General features: G+C 47.5%; 1 long non-coding RNA gene across 1 annotated transcript; it reads left to right on the top strand.

The window, feature by feature from the left end:
* Window positions 1-1,490: 1,490 nt before the first annotated feature.
* LOC143695514 (uncharacterized) lies at window positions 1,491-5,805 on the top strand. Its single transcript, XR_013184774.1, has 3 exons — window positions 1,491-2,853; window positions 3,710-4,068; window positions 4,901-5,805. It is a non-coding gene; the product is annotated as an uncharacterized LOC143695514 (long non-coding RNA).
* The last annotated feature ends 11,898 nt before the right edge of the window (window positions 5,806-17,703 follow it).

Genomic DNA, 17,703 nt, shown 5'->3' with positions numbered 1-17,703 from the left:
GGGAAGGGTTTTAAAGGAGTTTTGGCAGGGAAGGGGGATAAAGAGCATTGGGCCGATGCCTCCAGTAGCTCTGAGAATCCCACCAGTTTTCCATGAGATTTCTGACACCTCTGTGGAAAATGTGAACAGTTCAATCCTGGGAGCTGCAGCCCTGCTCTTGAGCAAGAGGGATCCAGGATGGAGCTGGCAGCACTGGAAACCCTCTGTAGAGAACTCAGAAATTGTAGCAAACACAAATAAATTTAATTCAAGGCTTTTTTTTTTTTAACTACTTTAAATTTAATTTTTTGTTGTTTATTTTTTAACAAGTGATCAGTTCAGAACATCCTGAACAATCAGACCCTCTGTGAGCAGCTTGGGAGTCTTTGCAAGGAGGACGAGCTCAAGCTGTGGCTTTGCAGGGCACTGAGCTGGGGTGGTGAGGTGAAAACCAGGGAAAAGCACCAGGGAAGAGCCATTTCTTGACCTTAAATTTAAAAAAAAAGGGGAAAAAAAGGAATAAAGAAAAAAAAGAAAGGCAGCAATAATGCAAAAGGCTTTATTGGAGGATGGAGCTGGCAGCACTGGAAATCCTCTGTAGAGAACTCAGAAATTGTAGCAAACACAAATAAATTTAATTTAGGGCTTTTTAAAAAAATAGGAATTTAATTTTTTGTTGTTTATTTTTCAACATCTGATCAGTTCAGAACATCCTGATCAATCAGACCCTCTGTGAGCAGCTTGGGAGTCTTTGCAAGGAGGACGAGCTCAAGCTGTGGCTTTGCAGGGCACTGAGCTGGGGTGGTGAGGTGAAAACCAGGGAAGAGCCATTTCTAAATTAAAGAAAAAAGGGGGAAAAAAGGAATTAAGAAAAAAAAAAAAAAAAAAAAAAGGAAGGCAGCAATAAAGCAAAAGGCACTTCCTAAAGGTAGCCATTAAATCATTCAACACTCAGCTCCCCCAGGAGCAGAGGGTTCCTCTTTCCCTTCCAGGAGGGGTTTTCAGGAACCATTCCTCATCCCCTGCTCGGTGTCTTCTCCCTGGGCATTGTCCCAGAGCCCATCCAGGGGCAGCCCCACAGCGTTCCCTGGGATGGCCTCGGGCCCATAGATCACTTCCCAAAAAGTTTCCAATGGCTCCCCGAAGAGCAGGGCTGAGGGCTCTGTTTTGCTCGTGATAATGTGTTAATGCTCCAAGACCCCCCATAAATCTCCTCCCTGCATCATCATTTGTCAAAGTCACAACACGGGGCTGGAAACAGCAAAAAAAAAAAACCCAATTCAACCCAAAAAAAAAGAGAAAAAAGTAGGATGAGATAGAAAACGTGGCTTTGTTTTATTCGTCCCTCCCATGCGATTTTCCCCCCTCCTCTCCCCCCTTCTCCTTTTCTCTTAATCTCTAAACCATCTGATTGTAGAGAAATGGTAAACAAAGGGTTTGGTTTCTTTGGTTTTTTGTGTGAGTGCACACGTGCGTGGTTTGCTGGACACTTAAAAATGGGAGCTCGGGGTTTGTTGGAAGAGCCTTTGCCACCTCTGCTCAGGAAAATGTTCTCTGGGAGAGGGCTGGTCGCCCTGGCGCTGCTTCCCCGTTTAGTCATCGTTTGGGCTGATCGAATTAGATGGAAAAACACGATGGTATCAAGAGCCCTGATGGCTGAGGGAATTTGTTTTTAATCATCTCTGAGGGAACAATCCCACAGACCACATCAAAATGTTCTCCAGTGCTTGCGTGAAGTGAAAAGAAGTCGTGAGACAGAAAATCGAACTTGTTTGGATGTTTTATTTCTCTTTTCAGCTCCATTTCAATGTCTTGTTCTCAATTTGATTTTCTCCCCCAACCATCTCCTTGTCGTCCTGATAAAATGGCTCATTTTAAAAACCTTCTGAAAATCGCTGGAATGGGATGTTTAGCTGATATTTGTGCCAGGGCAGACACATTTTGCCGGTTTCACCATTGGTAATTCTGCCTTAGATGAGTTCTTGATGTCCAGACAGGGAATTGTGATGGCATTTGAGCCCCCGTCCCTCCCTTGTGTTTCTGTTAATAAACACCCATTATAGCCACCTTGATGGGCAGGAAGGAAAATAAAGAGATTTCTCCACCAGCATTTAATTGGATCTACTGGGAAGAGCCAAGACTTTGGACCTGACATTTTAATCATTATCAGCCCAGCCAGAAACAGATGAAAGCAGGTGGGAACTGAAGGGAAAACAAATGGGAATTGGTGTGGTGACACCAGCCCCAGCTCAGCCCTGCTGTTTTCAGTCAATTATTGTTAAATACATGGACAGGTATTGTTAAATACGAGAGAAGAGAGTTGTATTGTTCAATCCATGGGTAATTCAGAGCTCCAAGCCCTTCCCAGCCATGCCAGCAGTGCCAGTGAAGTCCCTGAGGGCAGCAAAGCAAACTGAGATCAGCCCCACACCCTCTGGGATGTGCTTGGGGCAGTTTTGGGTGGCAGAACCCATCCTGCAATGCCAGAATAAGGCAGAATAAACAGAATATTTTTATTGAAGCATTAAGGGATAATGTTGGTAGTCACTACTGGATTCCCAAATCCAGCCAGAGCCTGGAAACTCTTCCAGGGTTGGGGTGAGGAGCCGTGAAACCTCTCCTTTGTTGCACTCTGACATTTGATATGCATTAAACATTCAATATTAAATATTCTGCTACAGGCTGAGTGTTCTCCCTGCATCGGAGTGGCTCTGTTGTGCTCCCAGGTTTTATCTCTGGTGTCCCCTTACAGCCTGGATCTGGGATCAGACCAGCACAGGGCTGGGATTGCTGTCTGTGCAGGAGCCCCCGGTGGTGCTGGCAGCATTCCCGAGCCCTGGCATCCTCCTCCAGCCCAATTAGGCTTCACCTCAGGTAACTCTTCAAAAGAAAACCCTCAATAATCAGAACGTGATGGGCGACCCGTCAGGAAAAGGCAAATGAGAGCCTGAAATCCGGCACGGAGCCGCAGTGGAAAATGAGCCATGGGGTTGTTTCCATCTGGGAGCTTGGAGGCTGCACAAGGGCTGGAGGGGAGAGGGGGCACCCCAGGATGGGATGGGGCTCCTGGGCAAAGGTCTGCTCCTAACAGGATCCTCATGGAGCAGGTTTTGGGTTTCACACCCTGCTGACAATTTGCTGCAGTTGGTACGGGGAGGATGAGAAGGGAAATGTTGATGGGGTGTCTCTGGAGAGAAGGGAAATGTTTATGGGGTCTCTCTGTGAGGATGAGCAGGGGAATGTTTGTGGGGTCTCTTTCTGGAGAGGAGAAGGAAAATGTTTATGGGGTCTCTTTGGAGAGGAGAAGGGAAATGTTTGTGGGTCTCTCTGTGAGGATGAGGAGGGAAATGTTTGTGGGGTCTCTCTGTGAGGATAAGAAGGGAAATGTTGATAGGGTCTCTGGAGAGAAGGGAAATGTTGATAGGGTCTCTCTGGAGAGAAGGGAAATGTTTGTGGGGTCTCTCTGTGAGGATGAGAAGGGAAATGTCTGTGGGGTCTCTCTGGAGAGAAGGGAAATGTTGATGGGGTGTCTCTGTGAGGATGAGCAGGGAAATGTTTGTGGGGTCTCTCTGGAGAGAAGGGAAATGTTGATGGGGTCTCTCTGTGAGGATGAGCAGGGAAATGTTTGTGGGGTCTCTCTCTGGAGAGGAGAAGGAGCCACACGATGCTGCAGGATCCTCTTGGGTTTTCCTCCTGCCCCAAATGTGAGTGCAGCTTTTCCTTGTCGCAGGGATCCTTTGGAGGTTTGTGGAGCAGGATGAGGCTCAGGCCCAGCAGCCCTGGTTGGGTTCCACACAGGATCCAGAGGGAGAGGGAAAACTGAACCCCCACAAATGGGGGATTGCTGCATCACCCCATCCTTCTCCTCCATGGGATCCCTGCCAGCCCTCTGGCACTGGGAATACTGGGATGGGGGCAGAGCCTGGGCTGATTCCGGCTCCTTCCTCACCCATCTCCATCCTCGCATCCCTGAGGAGCCACCTCACCATGATGGATGGGGTTATTCCATGGGAGCACCAGTGGAAACTGGGCTGGAGTTACCCCTCCTCCTCCTCCTCTCTGATGCCTGCTTAACTGGCTCTTCATTAGGTATGTTTTCTATAAACAGAGATTAAATTAAAAAAAAATGACACTGGAAATACTCTGAGGAAAGTGTGTCTCTGGGAGCCAAATGAAACTCCACATAATCCCTCTTCTCTCTGTGAGAAGAGAATAATGTCCTCCAATTAATTATATCGAGGCATATAATTACACACTTACACAGTCAAAGACATTTTGTAGCAGAAACCAGATTGAATGTCAATCCCAGCTTCCAAAACCACACGGAGTTAAAACAAATTTTAGCTCCCATATTGAACTTTTCGAGCCACTTTTATTAATATGTGGAGCGATTATTGTTGACTGGACAAATTATTTGGGATGGAGTTTTTGCTGCAGCACAGAGCTGGCAGTGCAGGATGCCAGACTCCGCAGAGAACTGCAGTAAACCAATATATCTGTGCAAAAAAAATCTGGATTCTCAGAGATGGTTATCAAAAATAGATGCTGAATAATGGCTGGTTCGGCCAAGAACAATATGTGGTGTTCTCACCAAGGGGTTCCTTATTTCCCTGTGGATTTTTGGCCTCCCTGGGCCACTTCCCTCCCAAATCCATCCCGTGGAGGTGGCAGTGCCAAGTTTGATAGAACCCGTGGCTCTTGTGTGGAGGAGTTGAAAGCACAAGACAAATTATTGGAATTTACTGAGTAACATTTGCACTCTGGGACTGAAAGGGAAGAGCGTCTCAGAAAAAAACAGCGTTGATTATTAAAAAAACACGTCACGATTATTATAAACAATCAAGGCAATTAGAGAAAACTCAGCATTTTAAATATGAATATCCACTCCTGGATACCTATTGAGGAATTCTTTTTTTCCCAGGCAATGTTTGCTGATGGATTCTGATGTCTCAATCAGGATTTCAGGACACAGATTCTTCCTTATAGCATTTGATCCGGCGTGTAAGGAGATATTTTATCACAGCCCTGTAACTATCGACTCCAGCTGATTATTTGCTTCAAGTTAAGCATGAGCTTAACTCCTCTTGTTGGCTCTGACATGGACATTCCCACCAGTATAAAATTCCCAATCCCTCCTGTTATTACAGCATTCCCCATAACGGGAACCCCAATATTACTGAGGACTTTGGCAACCTTGGCCAATGTCAACAGAATGGGAGGTGCTATTTCATTAATTTCCCCTGACTTGGGACAAAAATAACTTCATCCATGTCTTGGTTTTGTGTTTCAACCTCCAGGAGAACAATTTTCTTAAAAAATAAAGAAATTGGTTACTTTATACCCCGGCTGGTTACATTAGACTGTAATTTCACAAGGCATCAGTGATTCCAGGGGCTGATTTTCTGACAGGCAGAAAAAAAATGACCACACATTTGCGAGCATCAGTAGTCACCTCTCCTCATGCATAAAGCACTCGGACACATTTTTGGCCGTCTGAGCAGCAGGACAGGGGAAGGAAGAGGCAGAGTTTGGGTGTTTTGGGTTCCTGATGATGAACGGGGATCCCAGAGTGAGGACAGATGAATGGGTCCCCGTGGGGCAGGGCAAGATCTCCTCTAATAACAGAATGAGTGAGCAAATCAGGGCAAGCGCAGCCTTCCTGCTTGGGGGAGAGACCACAAAAAACGGGAGGGAAACAGGTGAGGGAGGAAGAATTCATTGCCCAGGTAGAGCTGGGTGTCAACGTATTTATGGCTTGGTCTTTCCTGTATCTCCTCAGCTCCTCCTTAAGCTGGATTTGGGGGTTTGCTCTTTTATTTTCTGTGTTTGGTGAGGGGTTAAAATGAACCCTCACAAACCCTTCTGTTGTAAATTTGTAGCAACACAAATGTTTAAAATCTCCGTGTAATAAAGGCCACGTGCGTGACCCTGAAACTTTTGCAACAAATGGTTTTCCATTTTTTATTTTTTTTATGTTTTATTGTTACGATTTTTTTTTCAATGCTGTACAATCAGCAATAACACCACAATCACATGTTTGAAGCTGGTATTAATAATTTTACAGCCAGTAAACACCTGAAACCTCTCCTCTTCCTCTCTTTATTGGCTCCCTGGATTTTTTATGAGTGTATTGCTGCAAATAACACAGAGCAGGGTGTTGCCATGTTGGGAAAGACCAGGTGTCCATCTGTTTCAAAATCATTCCTGGAGTTAAGCTTGAAATGCTTTAAAACCACGTGGGGTTGAATTTTGACCCAGTTTTGCTCCCTGACCTCCACTTTGCTGTGCTGGCAAAGCAGTTTGACAAAACCTGTCCTGAGTTTTGGCTCTATGAAGGATCCAGGAGAAGAGCAGAGTGAGAGGGAGGAAAAGAATTCCTTGGCTTTGCTTAGGGTCCTGTGAAAGGGTTGGGCATTGTTTGGGGTCACCCCTTCCCTTTGGACTGTCCAGCCCTGTGGGATGTGGAGGGAGCTGTGGCTGCTCCATCCCTGGAAGTGTCCAAGGCCAGGTTGGACAGGGCTTGGAGCAACCTGGGACCATGGAAGGAGATGGGATTTAAGGTCCCTTCCCAGCCCAAACCATTCCACGATTCCAAGATCTATGTCAGCCACCATGGCAGAGAGGAAGGGCTGGGTGGGGTTTTCTTGGCCTGAAGGACATGTCCGAGACTGTCCCTGTTCCACGAGGGTCAAAGCTCATCAAAACTCTTTGCTGAACATGGATTCCCCCCAAAAACCAGGACTAGTGAGGGTTCAGAACTGCTTTTGAAGGCCAGTTCAGACCATGTCCTCTGTGCCCTTTCCATGGAACACACAGACATAAACCGATAAATGTGTATTAAATATAATGTGTGCTAAAATGAAGGCTGTGGCAGAGGGGAGAATTAAACCCAGGTCTCTCAAATCCCAAGTTAACCTTAACCACCGGATTATTTTCCTCTCTCGTGTGAACGCTGCCTGTGCACATTGTGTACAAACAGGAGAGAGATTTACTGGAGAAATAACCTCAGCCACAATAATCCACGTGTGCCCATGGATATAAATACACATATTCTCAATAGCAGCTTGCGAAAGCGTCGCCTCATAAAAACTCTCTGAACACTCAGTAAATTCTGGGCCAGATTTCAACTCATGTTCCTGAGATAAGGACCAGAGGGAGGAGGAAGAACCAGACAGCAGCAATCCTTTCATCCCCCTGGCCACAGCTGCTGGGGCCTTTCCTTTCAGCAGATGGGAATAAAAATAGATATATTTACAATTTACAATTGCAGTTGGATGGAGAAAGAAGCAGCAGTGAACACAGAGCAGTCGTTTGCTAAACCCATAATAGTGGGGATTATGCAGCGCTGCTGCTACAATAACATTCGTTTGCTGTCAGCGCTCCTGTGTGAAAACAAATTAGCTGGATGATTAATGAACATCCCCAGCAGCATGTGGATTCTCCTCAGTGATGCTCCAGCCCAGTGAGAAACGTGCTGCTCTGGGCTGTCCCTGCTCTTCGTGCTGTGCTGTCCCCTCTGCGCACCTGGCTGCCCCTGGCAAAGGGGGGCTCTGGCTCTTTTTAAGGGATTTTAGGGCTCCTCAATTTAGGGAGGGCATTGAGATGGTTGAGGGCATCCAGAGGAGGCTGGAGAGGGGCTGAGAACACAAACCCTGTGAGGAACCCCTGAGGGAGCTGGGGGTGCTCAGCCTGGGGAAAAGGAGACTCAGGGGTGCCCCCATCACCCTCACAGCTCCTGAAAGGTGCCTGTGCTCAGCTGGGGCTGGGCTCTGTCTCCAGCAGCACTGACACAACCAGTTCCACCCAGCTGGCTCTCTTCTGGATGTCCCTGCCACGCCAGGAGCTCTGTGTCTGCCTTGCCATGTGTCACTTGGAGGGCAATTGTCACCACAGCAGCTCTGGGGCTTGGATTTGGCCAGCAGGAGCAGGGAGGTCACCCTTGCCCTGTGCTCACCCTGAGTGCTGTGTCCAGTTCTGTCCTCCCCAGTTTAGGAGGGACATTGAGGACCTGGAGCACATCCAGAGTGGGCAGCGAGGCTGGAGAGGGGCTGGGAACACAGAAACCCTGTGAGGAACCCCTGAGGGAGCTGGGGGTGCTCAGCCTGGAGCAAAGGAGACCCAGGGGTGCCCCCATCACTGCACAGCTCCTGAAAGGTGCCTGTGCTCAGCTGGGGCTGGGCTCTGTCTCCAGCAGCACTGACACAACCAGAGCACACAGCCCCGAGCTGCACCAAGGGAAATCCAGGTTGGAGAGCAGGGAAAAGTGTTTGACACAAAGGGGGATAAAGTTCTGGAATGTTCTGCCCGGGGAGGTGGGGGAGTCCCCATCCCTGGGGGTGTTTAACAAAGCCTGGATGTGGCACTGGGGGCCAGGGTTTGGGTGAGGGGCTGGGGCTGGGCTGGACTCGATGGCCTTGGAGGTGTTTTCCAACCTGGTAACTGTGAATTCTGTGAATTCTTTGAATTCTGTGAATTCTGTGATTCTGTGAAAGGGAAAACTGAGAGTCCAGAAAGAGGAGCTGAGGTGAGAAATGTCTCTGTGAGGTTTGGTGTGACCAGAGGATGGCTTTGTGGAGAGGGGCCCTTCTGCCTCCCTCCTTGGGCTGGGAGAGCTGAGGAGGTCACACCCAAAATTCAGGGAGTGTTTGGACAATGCTCTCAGGCATTTTGGGGTGCCCTGTGCAGGGCCAGGGGTTGGTCTGGCTGATCCTTGTGCATCCCTTTCACCTGAGGATGTTCCATGCTGTGATTCTGAGCGTCCCCTGGGCGCTGTGGGACAGGAGGGGCTCCTGGGAGAAGGATGAGGCACAGAGCAGGATCTGCTCCCTCCTCTCCTGACCACCCCCTGCTCCACTGTGTTTTCCTTTTGGAACTTCTGCCTTTTCTATGCCTTCCTAGCTCACATTCCTGAGGGGAATCAGAGCGAAAACCGACCGTGGAGAGCTGGAATCTGTCACCCAAAGGCACCTCCGGAGATCTCCTGCTTGTTTCTGCTGCTCTACGTGTGGGGGCTGCAGCCTCTGGGCATTTAAAAAGTGTTTTCTTCACTTTGAAATACCCACCTATCTCTGTCAGAGGTGTTTCAGATGATCCTGCAGAGGATAGGGAGATGAATGTGTTTTTTCACTTTGATTAATCAATGCATGATGAATCCAGGAGCTGGGCTTCAGAGATCCTTGTGTGTCCCTCCCAGCTCAGGATATTCTGTGATTCTTTGATTCTACCAAACGACCAGGGAAGGAGGAAGCCCTGGGTGTGAGTTGTTGGCCCAGAAAGGGTGGGCAGACAATTCCAAATGGGGGGGCAGACAATTCCCAGCCTTGCAGGGGGTGCTGGATCTCTCCAGGTTTGTATGGAAAGGTGGAACCGGTTGGACTGTGAACACAAAACCCCAGAATAGTTTGGGTTGGGACCTTAAGGATCACCTCATCCACCCCCCAGCCACGTTCAGGGACATCTTCCACTGTCCCAGGGCCTCGGGGTCTCTGCTGCTCACAGTGACCCCAGGATGGGTTGGGCAGTCTCTTTTCCCAGCCCAGTGGTTGAAGAAGGAGTCAGAGCTCCTCAGTTCTCATTCTCAAGGTTGTTTATTCTTCCTTATCTATAAAATTCTTTCTCCTGTCCAGCCCAGGTCCGTTCAGCAGGACAGACAGAGGCACTCTGGTGTTATCTTTTTATACTAAAAACTACCTGTGCAATATTTACCATCACTTCCCAATACCCATCACCCGTGTTAGACACTGAGCTTCTGCTCTAAACCAATCCCAAAGTGCCACCAGCACAGCAGGAGATGGAGGCCAAGAAGAAGAAGAAGGAGAAAGGCTGGGCACACCCAGATTCCTCCATCTTGCCCCCTGAACCCCCACTCCAAAAACCCCAAAAAATCCATTTTTCACCCTGTGATAAATTCAGTATCATTCTACTTAAACTGTCGTGGCTTGTCATTCTTCATGTCAGGTTGGTGATTGTTTTTTCCAAGGGCTCAATCAAAGGCACGGGGGTCTGGGGCTCTGTGCCAGGGTCTCTGAGCCCCCTGGGCAGGGGTTTGAGTCCTCCAGGGCAGCCAGAGGGAATTCCTGGGTTCTGACTCCAGGGTGCTCCAAGCCCTGTGCCCCTGGTGCTGAGCCCTCCTGCCGGGCCCTGAGGCAGAGCTCCCTCCCGGCACTCGCAGGGTTAAGGGTGTTCTTTCTGTTCCGCACACACTCACACGAGCCTCCAGCAGTTATATAATATAAAAAGGCTCTTTTCTCATATCCCCACAGAGCGCAATAGGACTCCACATATAGCACACCAAAAACATAAAAAAATAAAAGGAGCCCAAACACTGCCAAAATCTACATTTTCATTTGGCAAACCAGTTAAATCTATTCATAATCTGGTGCCTGAATCAGGTTTCAGACCAGACTAGACTGCCTTGGCTCCTGGTTTTTGTTGCTCGACCTGTCTCTGACTGAATTTAGCTATGATGTTACATCTTTAGCTGTAGAAAATTTCTAATAATGGTAGCCTGTTTTATTTTGCCACTGGAGGGTACAAGTTCCAGCATTTCCGCACCCAGGTCCAATTGGAGCCAGTTTTGGACTTTTTTTTGGACAGAAACCTCCCTTGTTGCTTTGCACTGGGGTTTTTGGGGGTTTTTTTTACCTTTTTTTTTCTTTTTTTTTCTTTTTTAATTTTAATACTGTTCACCCTCACAGCTTCCAGGAGGCGAAATGAAAACACAGCAAACGTGAAATGTGCAGTGTCAAAAATCCACGTTAGTTGCAGTCACCTGCCCCACTCCTTCGGGGCCCCTGGAGCTCCACCAGCCCTTGGTGATGAGGATGGAGCCACAGATCCTGCAGGGTCCCTTGGAGCCCTTCCCCTCCTTGGGAGGCCACAGCTCAAAGTTTGATTTAGGTGGTGGGAACGAAGGTTAATTAGAAGTAAATTAGGAAAAAAAAAAAATCCCTGTTTTTGGGGCACAGCTCACGGGGGCACTGGGTTGGGAATCCTGAAGGAGATGCACCAAGACCAAATCCCAAATTTCACTCCCTGTTCGTCGTTCCTGTCAAGGAAGCCATGAAGGGGCTTCACTTCACTTCTGGCTGAACATCCCCCAGGATCTCAGGGGCTGCAGCACCACCCCAAAAACATCTGTACACCCCTCAGTGCTCCCCAAACCCCTCCAGTTCCCGAGCACAAGGAAAGCAGGACTGGGAATTGGGGACAGGACCACGTGTCCCTAATTTGGTGGCATTTTGGTGGCATTTTGGTGTCTCCCAAGGTGACTTTCCCTGGAAAGATCCAGTTCAGCTTTTCTGTCAAACCTGCTGCCTGCTGGAACAGGAAATCTTTAGGGTTTTATATAGTGCTAATAGGCCACCAGAAATTTTGGCTATAGAAGTAACCCTACACAGAGAATTAGAGAACATGGACAGGATCCTTGTTTTAAATATAAAGACATAAACAGAGTGATTCCTTCTCCCTCGGTAAATTAACCCGGGGTCTGTTTGGGCTGAGCAACCACGGGGAAATTAGAAAGGAGTAAAATTGTGGAATTTGTTTGGGAAACAAATTTTCTTTAATTTTATTTTAAGCATCCTGAGGAGAGGCGAGGCAGTGAGGGTGATTTGGAAGGCAGTTGTGAAGTTTTAGCTGTTAAAAGCACCATAAGGTGAGGTTGAGGCTGGGGTTTCTTTGGTTCAATGCCTTTGTCTGCATCCAGAAGTGGTTAAAATTAACTCAGTCTGGGCAGAAATGAGGTTTCATCTCCAGGTTTTCCCTCAGTGATCAGAGAGGAGACTTCTTCATCCACCACACACTTATCCATAAATACACCTCGGAGAATCCATAACAACAGGGAATGCTGGTGCTCAGCTGGAGGATGAGATGATCCCAGAGCATTTGTGTAATTATGGAAAGATTTAAAGGAATTAGCGCCCCAAACCCTGAACCCAGCTGGGGAAAAGCCCCACCACAGTCCTGGGGGTGATGGAAGGGGCTCAGGGAATGACTGACACCACAGATGTGGATATTTGGGAGCAAAAATGTATAAAAACGTGGAACAAGGGTGTCAGTTTTTAACTTCATTTCTGCCTCTGTCAGGATCGGGACTGAAGCTCTCGAGATGGTATTTTGTGCTCAGACTCAGATGTTCATTATTTCTTGTCTTTATTGCAGTCTCACATGCTGTGAATTCTGCAGCATTTCATGAACAAGCTGCAAAACGGCCCCATCTCTCTCCCTACAAGGCCTTTTAAGGATAAACTGTCCTTTTAAGAAATGACACCTCAATTATTTTTACTTTTAACCCAACAACCAACCACCTGTGCCCCACAATGTGGATTTTTATCCAATTACACAAAACCACCCAAACCCATGGAGAAGAAGGTGAAGAAGAAGGTGGAGAAGAAGGTGGAGAAGAAGGTGAAGAAGAAGGTGAAGAGGAAGGAGCAGCTTCCACCCTACAACCTCCATCTTGCTTTCCATATATTGCTGTGTTCTAAACGCTTAAACTCTAATTTTCCACCCTGTGACATCACACACTTCTAATTAAGCTCCACACCCACCATCCCAGTTCTGCCATTCCATTCTGGAAGCTTCCCCAGGGCCTCAGGTCAATGCAGAGTTCTCCTGGCAGCACAGAAAACCCAAAATTCCCAGCAGCATCCAGGGCTCCAGCACAAGGAATCTGTGACCTGTCCTGGGCAGCAGCAGAGGGGATGAATTCACCTGGGATTCATCCCCTCCCTGGTGGAGCAGGGAATTGTGTGGGGGCTCCTCTGGGGGCTTTGGAGAGTGGCACCCCCAGATCCCAACTGCTCCCATCAAGGGGACACAGTCTGGGCCTGATTTGGTCAATTTAGGCCAAAAGTAACCCAAAGAGGGAGCCAGGAGCTGGGGCTGAGCTGGGGAGCTCCACCCTGCCAACTTTGGGTGGGTTTGTGTTAAATTGGATGTCTGAGCAATTTTTTTTTTCTGCCCAGCCCTTCGTCATTACGTGCTTGCATAGAAAATTAAGTTACCACACCTTTAATGAACTTAATTTCCTAATTCTGACAGAGTTGCCACTGCCAGTGATTCACTCCCTGCTTTTTACACATTTGGGCTGTGTTTTGGTTAGGTTTTTTTGGTTTTTTTAAAAACCAGGCAGATCTCCACGGCCAAACACTGGGCTCATTATTTCCTTTTCACTAAGCTGAAACGGAGTACGCAAGAAATTGCAATCAATGTTATCTTAGAGCAGGGATTCCTCCAAAATTTCCACCCTGGGGGGAATATAGGAAAAGCAAAACATTTCCTGACTCATCCCTTCGGATCCTTCAGCCTTCATCCTCCGGTGTCAGAGCTGGCCAGGAGGAGATGCCGTGGAGCAAACACAAATTCTGCAGTGCAAAACCAGGGCCTCGGAGCTCTGCAATGGTCAAGGCTTGGAGCTCAGCTCTGCCAGGCCAGTCTGGGGCAGCTCAGACCTTCCTGCCTCAATCCTGATGAACCCCTGGAAACTTCTCCAGATGCTGCGCAGGTTATTCTTCGAATACGTAAATTTGATTTAATTAGGCAAAACCGCTCTCAAAAGGCTAATTCTGCTCTCCAGTGCTGCTGAGGGGGGATATTAAAGGAGCTGCTCTGTTAAATTCCAGAAACTTGGGGTAATTTCAGAGTGTCCCAGTGTCTGCAGAGCCTTTCTGGCAGGTAATTGAAGGTTTTCTAATCAGGAATTTCTGTTAGAAATTAGAAATTTAGATTTCTAATTGAAACAGGACCATGTTGTAGGAACAGCATGCTGAAGCAGAAAGCTCAGGCAGGGAATATTCCCAAACTGAACATTATTGCTGCTATTGATATAAAAAGGGTGGGAAGGGGGATTGTGAAAGTGTGAGGAATTAACACACGGGCTCCTTGAGCCCGGACGGATTCTCTGCTGCTCTGACTGCACCAAGGAGTTTATAAATCCTCCACAGGGTGCTTCAGGGACCTGTTCTCAAATCTGCCATGGCAGCTGGAGGTGTGAATCAGCCACTGGTCTCCACTGGATCCACTCATCCTGATCTGATTGGAGTTTCGGCAGAATGTCAGCCCCCGCTCCAACACTGCTCCAGAACCTCTCGGATTTTCATGGTCAGAATCCTCATTTCAGTTCCCAACTCGAAACACATCCACTGGCACTTTACACCCAGGGGTTCCTGAGCTAAAATCATCCTTCATTTCCAAAATCTCACCTCCCATGCTGCAGTTCAGTCCCAGTGTACCTCCATTGGGAATAAACTGCAGAACATGTACTTCTCTTTGCTCTCCCAGCAAAGAGCTGTGGATAAGGACTGATGGAATTGTGCTCTCAAGCTCTCAAATATGGAGGGGACAGTTTGTTCCTGCAGTCCAAAGTAAAAGAAACACAATCATGGAGTCCCAGACTGCTCTGGGTTGGAAGGGAACTCAAAGCTCATCTGGTTCCCCTTCCACTGTCCCAGGGTGCTCCAAGCCTGGCCTTGGGTGCTGCCAGGGATCCAGAGGCAGCCACAGCTGCTCTGTGCCAGGGCCTGCCCACCCTGCCAGGGAACAATTCCTTCCCCAAAGCCCATCCAACCCTGCCCTTGGGCAGTTCAGGTTTGCTCTGTATCAACAACCGCTGGGTTCAAAGCACAGCAGCCCTGCCTGGAGAGCCAGGCTTTGATTTTCCTGCCATTTCTCTCCTGAACTTGCCCAAAGCAGTGGTTAAATAATTGATGTTTGCTTTCTGGAGGGAGAGTTTGCTCTCCTTTGACCCTGCTTTGGAGTTCTTTAAGATAAGGCCAAATATTGACAAAGCTGGAGCTGAGATTTCAGTACACAGATAAAAAACATTGGTGTTGCTTAGGAGTGAAAAAAACCCCAAGCAGCCTGGCTGTGAACTCTCTGTTAGGGTAAATAACTGGGGATGTGCTCCCTGAGAAATCCTGCTGATGAAGAAATCCATGCTATTAAAGGGGAGCAGAGAGTTCCCACCTAAATAAAACACAGGATTAATTCTGCGTTCCTAAATTCTTTAATTCCAGACCCACACAGGCAGGGGGGGATAAACCCAGGGACATTTAACTGATCATGGCTTCCTCAGAGAGGGAGGAATAAAGAAGTTTCTCCCACAGTTTGGTGGGAATAGCAGAGCCAGAGGTGGCTGCCATAGTGTGCCAAGCTCCAGCCCTACTTTGGGAAACCTTTTAAACCCTGCAGTCTAATTATGGTGCAGGAAATAGATCTTAAATGATTTAGAAATACAAACCACTGTTGATTGGAATATAAAGAAGAATTAAGGAATTTTAAGAAAACCTGGGTAACATTAATGGTTTTATCAATGCCTCACGCTATTGTTGGTGGAAGCTTTTATTGCTCTTCTGACAAATTTGTCCCTTTTATCCCCCTCCAAGTCCCTCTCTGATGCCCAGAGTGGGGGCATCAATCCTTTCTACTTTGAACAACTTGGCCGTGCTTTCCCTGCCTTTAAGGCAGCAGTTAGGGGAGCAATCCCAGCACCTTCAAACCCTTGGAAACCACCAAACACATCCCTTGTTTTTGATGCTTTTTGTCAGCTGCAGACCTGCAGAAGCCATTGCTGAAAAACCAGCCCGATATCGACTGGAAACCACGATTCCCAGCGGCGCAAGGAGTCCTTTATTTATCGATTCCCAAATATCCCCCTCCTCACTCCCTTGCGCCCTGAGGGCTGGGGTGCTCCTGCCTGGCACCGAGCAGTGTTTACATCTCGGGCTGGCACCACATGAATCCAGCTTTGCTTCCCGGTGGGATCAGGGAGCTGCGCGGTGACGGATCGCGGATCGCCGCCGCCCGTCCAGGAGGACGCGCGAGCGCCCTGGGAAGGCTCCTCTGAGATTTCTGGAGCTGGTTATTTGTTTTCCTTGGATCACACCCTCCTGGGAGAAGTGATGCTGGATGCTTTTCCTATGTTGATGATGCAGGCTCGTTCCTTAAGTAAACCACGAGTAATTCGTGCCCCTGGCGCTGCCATCTCGCTGATCCTGCTGTTGAAAAGAGGTGATTTGTACGTCTGCTCTGCTGGCTCGCCCCGAAACCCATGGGGAGGAAATCAACATCAGTGCCTCGCCGTTATTAAGTACAAACTCCCCACAAAAAATAAAAAAAAAAACAAAACAAAAATCAACTTCAGAATTTTCCCTTTATTTCCACCAGCGTGAAACTACCTGAGTACCTCTTGGAGGGCTTAGAATGTCCAGAAAATTCCCAAGGCCCACAGAAAATGAATATTTTGATGGTGATTGTGGTTTTTTGTGCTAATTGCTGTGCTAATTTATCTGCTCTGACTGTCCAGGAGAGCAGCACCTTAACCAGTGCTGGGGGATGTAAACCTGGATGAGGATTTTGGCTCGAGGAAAGTTTGTTTATCCAAAGTGAAATGGTGGATGCGTCATGCTAGATATGAACAAAATTGTTATAAAGTAAAGGAAAATAAATTAAAATCAATGCAAAGCAAACTTTCCATTTTCTAGAGATAAATCCAGACTTATTTCATCTGAATATATTGATAAGATATTTAAATTTGAAATCAAGGATTGTAATCCTGTCTAGCTGGAGTCAAAAGAAATGGACTCTTCTGCCAAATAATAATTTATAATAATTTATCCCATCCTAAAGAAAACCAGAGGGATCCATCACCCTCTAAGACACCCAGATTTCTCCATTCACTGGGCAGAAAGCTCTGAAACGAAGTGAGATTCATCTGAATATATAAGAAGTCCTCTAGTACAACATTGCTGATGACAAATAAAGTTTTAAATGAAAAAGGAGTTTATTGCTCTTTATCTTATCTGTCCACACCATGCTCACATTGTATTGATCCCAGGCATCAGAGTTTTTCCAGGGAAGATAAAAACTCCCTTCTCCTCCTCAAAACATAACTTGCCTCGGAGTTTTGCTTCATTTTGTTCCTCCTGAATCAATAAAATTGGAGATCTGATGGCCACTCCATGCGATGGGGCCTTGTCTGAGGTCCAGCAGCACTTCAGCCCTTCCCAGCTCATCCCAGTGAATCATTATTTTGTTGTTATCCATAATGCAGTGTTTGCTTGTTGGCATAGAGATTATCCATAAAAATCCTGCTTCTCCCACCCACTCTGCAAGCAGGGAAGTGTTTAATGCAAGTGTTGGAAGGGACAGATCGATGACACATTGCTCTTGTCTTCATCTAGAATCCAAAACAAAAAAAAGAGAAAAATTCCCAACAGGCCAAAGCAATGAAATAAAAGCAGGAAGAAGGAAGAACAAAGGCAATGAGGGATAAGATTCTGCTCTTGTGACTGCCAACCACTTTAGAATAAAAAACATGAAAAATGGTGGTAAAACGGTGCTGTGAAGTTGTAGGAACATCAGATTTGCTGCTGACAGCCCCTGCATGGGGAGAGGTCACCACAGGAGGGTCAAATCACAGACGATTTTTAAAATTCCATTTCTTGGGGCAGTTTGGGCAACTCTGGGGTGTTTCTAGAAACAGAGGAGCGACACCCCCCGAGGTATCTGAAAACCCCAAATCTCCTCAGCCACCTGAGGAATTTCTGCTCTTTGTGGACTTCTTTGTAGCCCTTCAGCTTCCCCCAGCACAGCGAGCCCTTACTTGGGTGTTTTAATGGGTGTTTGAAAATTTGTGGTTGTTTTTCTGGCCTGGAATTCCTTGGAATTTACTGGCCTGTGCACCCCGTGCCCCTGTCAGACCACAGGGAATTACAAACCCGC

This window comes from Agelaius phoeniceus, chromosome 19 (genome assembly GCF_051311805.1).
Source record: "Agelaius phoeniceus isolate bAgePho1 chromosome 19, bAgePho1.hap1, whole genome shotgun sequence".
Taxonomy (NCBI): domain Eukaryota; kingdom Metazoa; phylum Chordata; class Aves; order Passeriformes; family Icteridae; genus Agelaius; species Agelaius phoeniceus.
Note: the sequence above shows the minus strand (reverse complement) of the source record. Positions and strands in the feature narration are given on the sequence as shown.